Source organism: Chlorocebus sabaeus, chromosome 4 (assembly GCF_047675955.1).
Source record: "Chlorocebus sabaeus isolate Y175 chromosome 4, mChlSab1.0.hap1, whole genome shotgun sequence".
Lineage (NCBI taxonomy): Eukaryota > Metazoa > Chordata > Mammalia > Primates > Cercopithecidae > Chlorocebus > Chlorocebus sabaeus.
The window spans coordinates 78,824,673-78,833,189 of NC_132907.1; the positions used below are offsets into that span (position 1 = coordinate 78,824,673).

At 39.3% G+C, this 8,517-nt stretch overlaps 1 pseudogene; it reads right to left on the reverse strand.

The window, feature by feature from the left end:
- Positions 1 to 6,122: 6,122 nt before the first annotated feature.
- LOC103215027 (actin, cytoplasmic 1-like) lies at positions 6,123 to 7,258 on the reverse strand (annotated as a pseudogene).
- Positions 7,259 to 8,517: the final 1,259 nt, after the last annotated feature.

An 8,517-nucleotide genomic window follows, 5' to 3' on the forward strand; every position in this document is an offset into this window, starting at 1 on the left:
GAAAACAAGAAAAAAAAACCAATGAAGCAAAACGTTAGTTCTTTGAAAACTTAATATTGACAAACCTTTAATCAGTCTAACTAAGAAGAGGGAAGATCCAAATAAATAAAACGAGAAGTGGAAAAGAAAACTTTACAACTAATACTAAAGATATTTAGAAAGTCATTAGAGGCTACTATGAGCAACTATATGCCAATAAATTGGAAAACCTAGAAGAAATGGACAAATTCCCAGACACATACAACCTATCAAGATTGAACAATGAAGAAGCCCAAAACCTGAAAAGACCAATAACAAGTAACAAGATCAAAGCTGTACTAAAAAGTTTCCTGCTAAAGGAAAGCCCAGGACCAGATGGCTTCACTGCTAAATTATACCAAACATTTTAAGAATTAATACTAGTCCTAGTCAAACTATTCTGAAAAATAGAAGCCGAGGGAATACTTTCAAGCTCATTCTACAAGGCTGGTATTATCCTAATACCAAAAATGAGACAAAGACACATCAAAAAAAGAAAACTGTATGCCAATATCTCTGATAAATATTAATACAAAATACTAGTAAACTGAATTTAACAATATATTAGAAAGATCATTCATCACGACTAAGTAGAATTTATCCCTGGAATGCAAGGATGATTCAACATATGCAAATCAATCGATGTGATATATCATATCAACAGAATGAAGGATAAAAACTATATGATCATTCTAATTGACACTGAAAAAGCATTTGATAAAATCCAACATCCCTTCATGATAAACACTCTCAAAGAAAATGTGGTACATATACACCATGGAATATTATGCAGTCATAGAAAGGAATGAGGTAATATCCTTTGAAGGAACATAGATGGAGCTCAAAGTCATTATCTTCAGCAAACTAATGCAGGAACAGAAAACCAAACATCACATGTTCTCACTTAGAAGTGGGAGCTGAACAATGAGAACACATGGACACAGAGGGGGAACAACACACATTGGAGTCTGTTTGGAGGGGCTAAGGGGAGGGGGAAGGAGAGCATCAGGAAAAATAGCTAATGCATGTGGGGCTTAATACCTAGGTAATTGAGTTGATGGGTGCTGCAAACCACCATGGCACACGTTTACCTGGGTAACAAACCTGCACATCCTGCACATGTATCCTGGAACTTAAAATAAAATATTTTAAAAAGGAAGGAACATGACTCAACATAATAAGAGCTATATATGACCGACTCACAGCCAGTATCACACTGAATGGGGAACAACTAAAAGTCTTTCCTCTAAGATCTGGAACATGACAAGGATGCCACTTTCACCACTATTATTCAACATAGTACAGGAAGTCCTAGCTAGAGAAATCAGACAATGGAAAGATATAAAGGTCATCCAAATTGGAATGGAAGAAGTCAAATTATCATTATTTGCAGATGATATAATCTTGTATTTAGAGAAACCTAAAGACTTCACATACACAAACAAAACTGAGAACTGATAATCCATATTCAGTAAAGTTGCAGGATACAAAATCAACATGCAAAAATCAGTAGCATTTCTATATGACAAGAGTGAACAATGTGAAAAAAATAAAAAAGTAATCCCATTTACAATTGCCACACACGAAATTGAATACCTAAGAATTAGCTTAACCAAATAAGTGAAAGATCTCTGTAAGCAAAACTGTAAAACACTGATGAAAGAAGACAACAACAACAACAAAAAAAAAAAAAAAAAGAAAGAAAAAAGAAAAGAAAAGAAAAGAAAAAATATTCCATGTTCATGGATTGGAAGAATCAATATTGGTAAAATGTCTGTACTACCCAAAGCAATCTACAGCTCCAGTGTGATCCGTATTAAAATACCAATGACATTGTTCACAGAAATAGGAAAAAAAAAAAAATCCTAAAACTTATGTGGAACCATAAATGACCCAGAATAACCAAAGTTACTCTAAACAAAAAGAACAAACCTGGAGAAATCACATTACTTAAAATTATGCTACAGAGCTATAGTAACCAAAACAGCATGGCACAGGCATAAAAACATATAGACCAACAGACCAGAATAGAGAATACCAAATCCACACATTTATGGTGAACTTGTTTTTGACAAAGGTGCCACAAACCTATGGTGAGGGAAAGACAGTCTTCAATAAATGGTGCCAGGAAAGTAGGATATCCAAATGCAGAAGAATAAAACTGGACCACTATCTCTAGGCATATACAAATATCAGATCAAAATGGATTAAGGACTTAAATCTGTAACCTCAAACCACGAAACTACTACAAGAAAATTTGGGGGAGAATCTCCAGGACATTGGTCTAGGCAAAAATTTCTTGAGCAATACCCTACAAGCACAGGCAATCAAAACAAACATGGACAAATGTGATCACATCAAATTAAAAGTTTCTGCAAAGCAAAGGATACAATTAACAAAGTGAAGAGACAACTCACAGAATGGGAGAAAAATATCTGCAAACTACGCATCTGACAGGAGATTAATAACCAGAATAAATAAGGAACTCAAACAACTTTACAGAGAAAAAGCTAATAATCCAATTAAAAGATAGGCAAAAGATTTGAACAGACATTTCATAAAAGAAGACATACAGATAGTAAACAGAGACATGAACAGGTACTGAATATCACTGGTCATCAGAGAAATGCAAATAAAAACTACAATGAAATATCATCTCAACTCAGTTAAAATGGTTTATATCCAAATACAGGCAATAACAAATGCTGATAAGGATATGGAGAAAAGGGAACACTTGTGCACTGTTGGCAAGAATATAAATTAGTCAAACTACTGAGAACAGTTTGGAGGTTCTTCAAAAAACTAAAAATTGAGCTACCATATGATCTAGCAATCCCACTGCTGGGTATACCCAAAGGAAAGGAAATCAGTATATTGAAGAGATATCTGTGCTCTTACGTTTGTTACAATACTGTTTACAATAGCTAAGATTTGGAAGCAACCTAACTGCCCAATCACAGATGAATGGATAAAGAAAATGTGGTACATATACACAAAAGAGTACTATTCAGCCATAAGAAAGATGAGAATCAGTAATTTGGAACAATATGGATGGAATTGGAGATCATTATGCTACGTGAAATAAGCCAAGCACAGAAATACAAACATCACATGTTCTCACTCATTTGTGGGATCAAAAAATCAAAACAATTTAATGGATGGAAATAAAGAGTAGAAAGATAGTTACCAGAGGATGAAAAGGGTAGTGGGAGGCTCGGGGAGAGGCTGGGATGGTTAAAGAGTACAAAAAAATAATTAGAAAGAATGAATAAGACCTATTACTTGATAGCACAACAGGGTAACTAAAGTCAATTATAATTGTATCTTTAAAATTAACTAAAAGAGTGTAATTGGATTATTTGTAACACAAAAAGGATAAATACTTGAGGAGATGAATACCCCATTCTCAATAGATGCACTTTTATGTGAGTAAGAGCACTGTTCACAATAGCAAAGACATGAAATCAACCTGGGTGTCCATTAATGGTGGAGTGGATAAAGATGTGTAACATACACATGATGGAATGCTATACAGCCATAAAAAGAAATAAAATCATGTCATTGCAGCAACATGGATGCAACTGGAGGCCATAATCCTAAACTAATTCATGTAGGAACAGAAAACCATGTATTACACGTTATCTCTTATAAGTGGGAGCTGAACAATGGGTACTAATGACAATAAAGATGGCAACAATAGACACTGGGGAATACTACTTGGGGAAGGGGTATAAGTGTTGAAAAACTGACTGTTGAGTATTATGTTCAGTACCTGGTAATGGGATCAATCGTGCCCCAAACCTCAGCACCAAGCAATACACCTAGGTAATAAGACTGCACATGTAACCCATGAATCTACAATAAAATTTGAAATTATAAAGAAAATGAATTGAATTAAAATTAAAAAGTTATTTAAAAAATGAAATTGTGGCTCATTGTTTATTTTGCTTTTCTGTATTTATGAATGAGTATTTTAAAGTTTCTGGGTGTTTTCCCATTGTTTATAAGTCATTTAAGTTTTTATATAAATTTTCAGCATTCTCTGCCTATTTGTCTGTTGGATTACTAGTCATTTCTCACTGATTTGTAGTCATATTTAAAATGATTAGCTCTTTTTCTGCCAGATGTGTTGTAGTATTTTCCCACTTTTGCATATCTTTTCACTCTGTTTTTAATTTTACTGCAGTAGAGTTATTTAACATTTCTTTCTATAGTTTTTAGGATTTTGTCACTTTAAGAAAGGTATTTCTCAAGCCAAAACTGGAAAAATATTTAACCATCTTTTCTTCTAATAGTTTATTTCAAATGTAATTTATTTTTTTTGTAAAGAGTGAAGAAGCAAGCCCAATAACACTTTCTTTCTTTCTTGTTCTTTTTTGTTTTTGTGATAGAGTCTTGCTCTGTCGCCCAGGCTGTAGTGCAGTGATTTGATCTTGGCTCACTGCAACCTCCGCCTACTGGGTTCAAGCGATTCTCCTGCCTCAGCCTCCCAAGTAGCTGGGACTACAAATGTAAGCCATCATGCCTGGTTAATTTTTGTATTTTTAAAAATAGAGATGGGGTTTCACCATGTTGGCCAGGCTGGTCTCAAACTCCTGACCTCAGGTGATCCACCCATCTCGGCCTCTCAAAGTCCTGGGATTACAGGTATGAGCCACTGTGTCCAGCAAACATTTTCTTATTTATTGAGTATTCCATCTATTCATCATGTAAATTGAATATGATATTTGTCGCATGCTAAATTATTATATGATTCTATTTCTTTCGTACACTCTTCTATTTGTTAATAATTCTACTTTCTTGGGTGTTCTTCCCTTTGCTGAGTTTAATGACTCATTATACTAACAGACTAAAATATTTGGCAATTCTTCGTTGTATGCTTTATTTTTGAGATTCTCTCCACCCTGTCTATGGATATGCTTGGGAAATGCTGCCAGCATTTGTTGTGGGAGGAGTAACTCCTGTAACATTCCTGCTTGGTTGTGCCAGTTCCTTGTCCCTGAGGGAAATCCCTCAACCAGCAGGAGACTGGAGTCATTGGCCAAATTTGCATGACTCTCCTCATAAGCAACTCAGGAGGTATTTTATACAGTTCTCTTGAAATGTCAGTGAAATAAACTCCCCACTGCCTACATTGATGACCTGAACAATGTACCCTTTGGTCAAGTTTTCATCCTTCCTTATTTCATTCTCCCTTCACTCCCACTCCTGATTCTGGGGATTACCTTCCAAATAAATTACCTGCTCGTAACCCCTTGTCTCAGGCTCTACTATAGGGGAACTCAAAATCAGACAGCACTGTTTAAAATTCCAAGTATCATAGAGTTAACATTGCAGAAAGCAACATTGATAAATAGTCCCACTCTATACTTTGTGGAAAATATTCATTTTTTTTTTTTAACAGCAGCTCTTTTATTTTTCCTTACACAATGATGTGTTGCTGGGGTCTAATGTTCTCACATAACGGTAGAAAACCAAAATTCTTTGTCATCTCTTTAAAGAATCTAGAATTGCGTACCAAAAAAAAAAACCTTACGTAAATTAAAGGATGAATACATTTTCAAGTATAATGCAAACTGCTTCCAACTCAAGGCAAGAAACAGCACATAGTGTTCTGGCAGGAAAGTATCAGCTAAGAAAGGAAACTGGACCCTGTGGCTTGCACTTTTCCAACCCTGACACACCAGCAGGACAGAAACCACCGGCTCAGGAGCCCTTGCCAGTCTCTAGAGGAATCCCAGAACACTCAGCCCTGACACAATACCCTGCCCAGATCAGAACCAGCTGGTCACGCAGACACGCACCAAGCCACAGACTTGTCTTTCACAAACACGTTCTTACCTCACCCACGAAGTGACCAGGCCACATATACTAAGGGTTGAAATGAAAGATATGTACGGGGTATTAAATACCAAGGGGAACAGTAAACTTGAATACAAGGTCAAAATCAGCAACAAGTTCTACAATCCAGTGCTGATAACAAATATGAGCTTCAAGGACAAATTTCTTTCAGAAGGCTTATTCCAGTTTTGTGAGGCTAGCATGAGGTGTGTGCATTTGCCAGGGGCAAATTTATGCTTTTGAATTAACCCATGTGACAAACGCTATGAATCTGCTCGCCATCCATTTAGAAGCATTTGTGGTGGATGACAGGGCTGTGGGGATACTGACTCGTCATACTCCTGCTTGCTAATCCAAGTCTGCTGGAAGGTGGAAAGTGAGGCCGGGATGGCGCGGCCGATTCACACCGAGTACTTTCACTCTGGGAGTGCGATGATCTTGATCTTTGTGGTGCAGGGCGCCAGGGCGAAGATCTCCTTCTGCATACCGTGGGCGATACCTACGTACATTGTGATGCCGCCGGACAGCACCGTTTTGGTGTACAGGTCTTTGCGGACGTCTATGTCACACTTCATGATGGAACTGAGTGTGGTCTCCTGGATGCGGCAAGATTCCATGCCCAGGAAGGAAGGTTGGACAGTGCCTCCAGACCCTGGAACCGCTCGTTGCCAACGGTGATGACCTGGCCATCAGGCAGCTTGTTGCTCTTCTCCAGGGAAGAGGAGGATGTGGTGGGGCCATATCCTGCTGCAACTCCAGGGGGAGGTAGCACAGCTTCTCCTTGGCATGATCTCCCCCTGGGCGGTGGTGGTGAAGTTGTAGCCACGCTTGGTGAGGATCTTCATGTGGGAGTGGGTCAGGTCCCAGCCAGCTAGGTCCAGAGGCAGGATGGCGTGGGGGACAGCATAACTCTTATAAATGGGCACCATATGGGTGACCCCATCTCCAGAGTTCATTACAATGCCAGTGGTGTGCCCAGAGGTCTAGGAGGTCAGCACTGGCTTGGATGGCCACGTACATGACCGGGGTGTTGAAGGTCTCAAACATGATCTGAGTCATCTTCTCTGTTGGCCTTGAGGTTCAGAGGGGCCTCAGTCAACAGCACCGTGTGCTCCTCCGGGGCCATGCATAGCTCCTTGTAGAAGGTGTGGTGCCAGATCTTCTCCATGTCGTCCCAGTTAGTGACGATGACATGCTCCATGGGGTACTTCAGAGTCAGGATGCCATGCTTTCTCTAGGCTTTGTCACCCACGTAGGAGTCCTTCTGGCCCATGCCCACCATCATGCGCTGGTGCTGGAGGCACCAGATGATGGAGGGGAACACAGCTCTCCCAGCAAAGCCAGCTTTGCACATGCCAGAGCCATTGTCAAGGAGGAGTGCAGGGATCTCTTCCTCCATTGTGACTGGCAGCGACTGCAGCACAGCTGGGCTTGGAGCGGCAGGGGGACGTGGTGCGTGGGGTGGCGGCAGTGAGTCATATTCTACTTTTTATTAACAGAAACAATATAAGATCCTGCTAAGAAGGAGGATCTCATTCTGCTTGGTTGTGCCAGTACCTTGTTGTCTGGTATGGATGGTCTCCATCTTCTATGGGTATCCTCAGACACGTTGACATTGCTCGAATTCTCTGGATCTAGTGCCCTACTAATTGCTCTAGAACACTTGTGTCCACCATAGCATTAGATATAAATTAAAGATAGGGGAGGGGAGGGACAAGGGCCAGACTTCTTAGCTGCTCCTCTGGTTTACCAAAACCATCGCGCAGAGAATTGCCGCCTTTTCCCTTCCTGCTCTTTGTCCCTACCACCTCTGGGCTTAGAGTTTCTATGGAAGCCCCGTGACCTTTAGCATACGCTATTGGCTGTGGTGCCATCACACTTGTCTGTCTCTGCTGGTCAAAGATTCCTCCAAAATTTGATCCATCAATGGAATTCTCTTTTTTAAAAAATTTAGATTCAATGAGGTGCACATGTACATGTTTGTTACAAGGGTATATGTGGTAATTGGGCTTCTCGTGTACCCATTAGGCAAATATTGAACATTTTATTCAATAGGTAATCTTTCAACCCTCACCCTCCTCCCTCCCTCCACTTTTTGGCATCCCTGGTGTCTATTATTTTTGTTTTTATGTCCATGTATACTCATTGTTTAGCTCCCACATATAAATGAGAACATGCAATATTTGATTTTCTGCTTCTGAATTAGTTCACTTAGGATAAGGCCACCAGCTCCATCTATGTTGCTGCAAAAACTGATTTTGTTCTTTTTATGGCTGCATAAACAAAGGATCTCTTTTCTGTCATTCCTAAATTTGTATCGAAACGGCAAGCAGGCATGGGCAGTCGATGTGCTGGTTTGACTCAAACTATGCCTTCTTAGCAAGATCTTACACTGTTTCCATTGATAAAAAGTATAATATTCCACATGAAGCATGATCTGGGACTTTCCATTTATAAATGTTGCTTTCGGCAACATTAACTGTTCGATACTTGCAATTTTAGAGTGTACTGTTTGATTTTGAGTCCCCTTTTAGCAGAGCCTGAGACAAGGTGTTATGAGCAGATAATTTATGTGAAAGGTAATCCAAGGAATCAGGAATGAGTGAGAGGGGAGAATGAAACAGTGAAAGAGGAAAAGTTGACAAAATGGTTTGTCAG